The 6,129-nt window shown below is 30.4% G+C and overlaps 1 pseudogene; it reads right to left on the reverse strand.

The window, feature by feature from the left end:
- Positions 1-5,183: 5,183 nt before the first annotated feature.
- LOC145098880 (mitogen-activated protein kinase kinase kinase 17 pseudogene) lies at positions 5,184-5,516 on the reverse strand (annotated as a pseudogene).
- Between the last annotated feature and the right edge of the window lie 613 nt (positions 5,517-6,129).

Genomic DNA, 6,129 nt, shown 5'->3' on the forward strand with positions numbered 1-6,129 from the left:
CTGTGAAGGTGCTGCCTTCTTAGTCTTTCATTTCTTTAGAGTTTCCCCTTTAGCTCATTTGATTAACAATTCTTCATTCTATTTATCTTGTTTCTTTCCCCTCTTGGACGGTTTATCTGCTTCCTCAATGGAATGAACCATTACTAGTGTGAGTTCCCTTGGGCCCATAGATGGAAGTTTCTTGTATTCTTGAATAATTGCACTTTGGGCAGATACACAGGCATACATGGATGCCGGAATCGATCCAACAAACAGATACTTGGACGGATCAGTGACTAGAATCTTGGTTGTATGAAACGTGGAAATGGAAGAGAGAAGCGAATCTGCCATGATTGGGACATGGAGACGATCCAATGCCCATTTTGTAATAATTGACCAGAACCTTCGACAGGAGACTTTAGAATGTCGTGAAGAAGAGGATAAGCTTTGAACAAGTTGTTGCCATAAAACTGAGCCATAATCCAAATGTACGCCATTATACAAACCATAAAGCATCGTCATAAAGGACTTGCTTGCACCATCAGATCCAGCGCTTCGCTCAGAAAGACCTTTGAACAACAAGGTGAAGAGGTCGTTCCATTGAGGAGGAAGGCAGGATTTCATGAACTTCGTTACTGTGGTTAGGGTTTCAATGTACCCCATATTGTAGAACATAGAGAATAATTGACCAGTGGTGATGGAATCAGGGTTTACCATGGTGGGTTCATGAGCAAGAACTAGCAGGTTGCAGAAGCAATTCTTTGACATCGAGGTCTTCTCATTGTGAATGTCGAATTGTAGTCTCTCAGCAACTTTGCCGTAGTATGCAGTGGAGTAGATGTGAGAAAGGCAAGACATGGGAACAACTTCCACCTAAGAGAGAGAGCGACAACGAGTGGAGAGTATTTGAGGCACTCAACAATTTGCAGCATGTAGGGTTCATAGGCTGAAGGCATAAGGTCGATAATCAGATTCTGGTTGGGTTTGATGGCCAGAAGGTTGGAGTGAACAGAGGTATCTTGAACAGATGATGATTTCGCCATTGATGAAGGCGAAGAAGCTGATGATGAACAGTGAGAGAAATCACCTTATTCTTTTAGAAGATTTGTGAGTGGTAAAAGAGTAAAGTTGATCGTGAGAAAACCTTTTATACGTGAGAATAGGAGAGAGAAAGATCCGCCTAAAATCTCGTCCTTTTGTGAAAAGGTTCCGGATGCGATGGGGAGTAGACAGTTGGCAACCCCGATGATGACGCAGGAGAGAGAAAAGACGTTTCATTTTTGACACGCCTTTCCATAGAGAGTACCTTTTTCAAATCAACGAAACGATTGGATAATTGCTGACTCATCCACCGTGCTTTATCTGAAATGTCACCCACATAATTTACATGAACCGTTGTCATCCTTATTATATGAACTGAAAACACCAGAATGCCATTTTAGAACCCAAGCTATAAAAATTAGCTCATATATGGAGTAGAACCAAACTTTTGGAAAATCAAAGATTTTCATGAATAGATTGTGAATGAAAAAGAAATAAAGCGATATGTGTATGGGAGGTGAGTGATGTCAAATATGACATAAAGCTGAGGATCCCGAGCACGAATCTCTTCCTTCAAAGTCAAGAGAGACTTGAAGTGCTTGTGTGGTTTCCCGTGAGAATACGATCAAATGTTTGTTAAGAAACATTAAAAAGTTTTTTTTATATCATAGGCTTTAGAGTGTGGCTAAACTTCAATCGAACTTCGAATCTTAATGCAAGACCGAACGTTGGAAGAGGTACTTGTGAGACGGATGTGGTCTGTTGAACAAGTAGGTCGGATAGGTGGGAAGTAACAGAATTTAGAATGGAAATCTCTAAAACAAAAACTAAACTAGATCTTTTGGGAAGAAATGTCTTGGTGTTAGACAATTTCATAAAGACCACGCAAGAAAATAAAATGAGACTTCCTTAGGTAACAAGTTAAAGCTTGAATATAAAATTCACCGCCAATTCTATAAAGTTGTTGGATTTTGGGTTTCACTTAGCATGTAGTGGCACAAAACTAAGATTATAAACGCAGATGTTGTGTAACCATAAACTTCAGTAGTAAAGGCTGAGAGTCTCAAGGGTTACATGAATGAGATGAAGTGTAATGGAGAAAAAAAATATAGGTGGTTTAAGAAGCGAATGTACCTCTGCTACAAAAGTAGGACCTAGCAGAATACTCTAAACTCAGTATGAGAAGAGTAAGGTAGCTCTCGATTAGAGTGAAAATAACAGCCTAATTTGGAAAATATGATTTGTATATATCACATTATTAAGGCTTCACTCAAAATCTTTTGAGGCTTTGGTCAACATGCAGTAGCAGCATACATAAAAATGAATCATGAAGACGTTTTTTTTTTCTTGTGAATCATCTTACTTATCAATCATTTAGTGATTCATTTTGTTTTTTTCCCTAAAATAATATGTAGAAAATAAATTTCATACCTTCCTACCAAAATTTTCCTTCTTATTTCATCTTAACTCTCTCTCTCTCTCTCTCTCTCTCTCTATATATATATATATATATATATATATATATATATATATATATATATATATATATGTTCATTTGAGAGTATGCTAATTTTGTGAGACCGTAAGACACAATCTAAAAATAATTTTAAAACGCAAAATAAAAGGAAAAATCAGAAAATTCTTTTTTTTTTTTTTAAATTATTATTTTCGTCATTTTATTTACCTAAAAGAAGAAGAAAAATTACGGTGATTTTAAAAAAAATACGCGAAATATTCTAATAAAATATTACAGTGAAATATTCTTAAATGATTTTTAGAATGTTAGAATATTCTAATATTCTACTAAATTTGTGATATATAAAATATTCTAATATTTTTCTAAAATATTCTAATATTCTACTACAATACTTCACAGATATTTCAAAAAAACGGTAATTTTATTTATTTAATTTTAATATTTATCTAATTCTTTATTTTTTGATAAAAATGAAGAAAATAATATTTAAAAAAAATTTTCGAAAATTTTCAATTATTTTGCATTTTAAAAATGTTTTTTATCTACAAAATGAGTTGCTAGAATCGTGTCTTCCCGTCTCGCAAAATATAGTGGCTTCACAAGAACCTAACCATATATATATATATATATATATATATATATATATATATATATATATATATATATATATATATATATATATATATATATATATATATATATATATATATATATATATATATATATATAGGTTCTATGGAAAACAAAAATCATAAAAATCATAAAAATGCATAAAAAAGATACTCGGAGATTACAAATATTTTTTTGACATTATATATACAAAATTCGCAAGTTTTTTAGAAAATTCGGTGAAAATATTTTTGGAAAAAAAATTCAAATTTTTAATTTTTTTTCAACGAAATTAAAAAAAAAAAAAAAAAAAAAAAAAAAAAAAAAAAAGAAAACTATGATTTTTTGTGATCTCTAAGTATTTTTTATGCATTTTATGATTTTTACGGTTTTTTTAGGGTTTTTTTGTTTTTCATATTACCCTTCCCTATATATATATATATATATATATATATATATATATATATATATATATATATATATATATATATACATATATATATATATATATATATATATATATATATATATAGGGTTAGGTTATAATGTGGATGACATCTATTGTGTGGATGTGGGGATGAATATAGATCAATAATTTTGGTTATTTTAAGAAATTGATTTACCAATATTATTAATTGAAATAAAATAGAATATATGTCATTTAATTAAACAAAAGGGTAATATTGTATATTTGCATTATCTTCAAATTAGGAAACATGAGTTTAATTAATGAAATTTTTAGAATTTAAGGGATATTTGATTCTTTTTATTTTGAATTCTAATTTTTTTAATTAATTCAATTTTTATCCTAACGTTATTTACAATTTTACCCGATTTTTTATTCTGCCAGAATGACTTTTTACCGGAATGACATTCTATGAGAATGTTAGAATACTAATTTTGTAGAATAACATTGCATTTGAATAACATATCATTTGGTAAAAATATTAATGTAAAAATTATATTCTTGTAGAATCTGTTTACACTTTTATTCAAATGAAAATAAAAATACATTTATAAAGTGAAATACATCAAATGAATAAAAAAATCTAAAAAAAACATTCTTGAAATTCTTGAAGGATATGCTCTTGGTTGGTTTCCAGTATTTATGTAATGTAACATGTAAAAAAGAATCATTTTTTAAATAATACCCTGTCATTGATCTGCAGACCTGCAAGCAGAATAATAGGCATTCTGTGAGAATCTGAGTATTACATAAAACACGTGTTCTTGATATAAAATTCTGTTAGAATGTAAAACAAATTCGAGGTGAAATCCAAAAGATGTTAAATGTTCAAAGACAAATACTATAAATTGAAATTTGATCAAATGTAATTTAAGATTCCATGTTCGATGGATTTGACTATTCCTAGGAGAGATGGTGTAGGGAATTCAATTCCATTTTTCTTATTCTACTAAAAGAACAAAAAACCCCAAATGAAAAATCCAAAATTATAATGAACTCTAGAACAAGACTTCGGAATTAACAAACTATCATAGGAATGTCAATTCTTGAAAAGCAATAATCTAGAAATTTCAATTTTCTCATAATTATATAACTATGAACATCTGATGATTTCAAAATCAAAATACATAAAGGAATGTAGAAAAAGAGACAATGATACATACCTCCTTGCGGTATCAATTTCCCATGAAGAACATCAATAATTTCTGATTTTCCACTCAAATATCTCCTTTATAGGTAGTAATATGATATAAATAAGGTAAGTTCACATCCTTTAAAAATGATTCTAGAATTTTGACCCAGCCCCCTAGAATCTGAAACAAGAAGCATCGCATCCTTCACATGATAAAAATTATTGTGCAAAGCAAAATATTATAGATGATTATAGATGATGGATGAATCAGATATAAGCAAACAAAAAAAATTATACCTGTGGTAAAAAAGATGATTCAACTTCTATCCTTGTTCTGTTTCATAAAAACAAATCATAAATTTGTACTGGTGGTAAAGAAGATGATGCAGACTGAATCAGATTATAACCTCAGGTGCCATGAAAACCAGTGTACCGGAAAGTTGAGATGTGGTGGCTCCGTTGTTTCCGACCATCTTTGCTCAATCCAAGTCACCGATCTTAACACCATCTTTGCACACCAACAATTTTCGGCATTTGATATCACAATGCACCAAATTATTGCAGTGAAGATGAACCAATCCAAGTAGAATTTGATGAGTATATGATCGGATCAGTGACTCATCAAGCGACCTTCCTTGTTTCTTGATAACATCGGAAATCGTTCCATCGACGACATACTCTATAACCAGATTATACATGGGTTTGTTGTCATAATAATCAACATCAAAACCCATGTACTTGATTATGTATTTGGAGCTTAATTGAGAAAGAAACTGTTGTTCTTTCTGTAAGAACACAGAGGTCGAAAGCATTGTGGACTTGACGGAAAAAAAAGTCGTCGGTGGAAAATTAACTGCTACAAGCCCTAACATATTGATGCAAAATCGATACTGAAGCAGGAATTATGAAATTGAGTGGGTGATATGTGTATGCGAAAGAAGAGATTTGAATGGATGCGAGTGTTGTTTGACGAAGGTAGGGTTTAATAGGGTAATTCAAAACTGGTTCATAAAATTGGGGGATTTTAATGGTTAATTTTAGATATTAATTAATATATGTATGTAATATTACAAGTATATCCTTTTTGATTTAGATAATGATTTAAATTTTACTAATTTTTTATTGGTCCCTACAGCCACACAATAGTTAACCATCCACATATGAACCTATATATATATATATATATATATATATATATATATATATATATATATATATATATATATATATATATTATTTGACATTTATATGAGTTTTCATGTTTTTGAGATAGTAATTATAGAATATCTTTATTTTCAACTAGAAAAGATTCCCCGGCGTTGCCGGGGTCGGAAGGTATTGCTTTGTAAAGTAAAGTAGCATGTTGAATTGCATTGAGATAATCCAGCAAAGGAAGATAAACAATGTCATCTAATTACATAAGTA

Source organism: Lactuca serriola, chromosome 4 (assembly GCF_051521515.1).
Source record: "Lactuca serriola cultivar US96UC23 chromosome 4, Lser_US96UC23_V15, whole genome shotgun sequence".
Classification (NCBI taxonomy): Eukaryota; Viridiplantae; Streptophyta; class Magnoliopsida; order Asterales; family Asteraceae; genus Lactuca; species Lactuca serriola.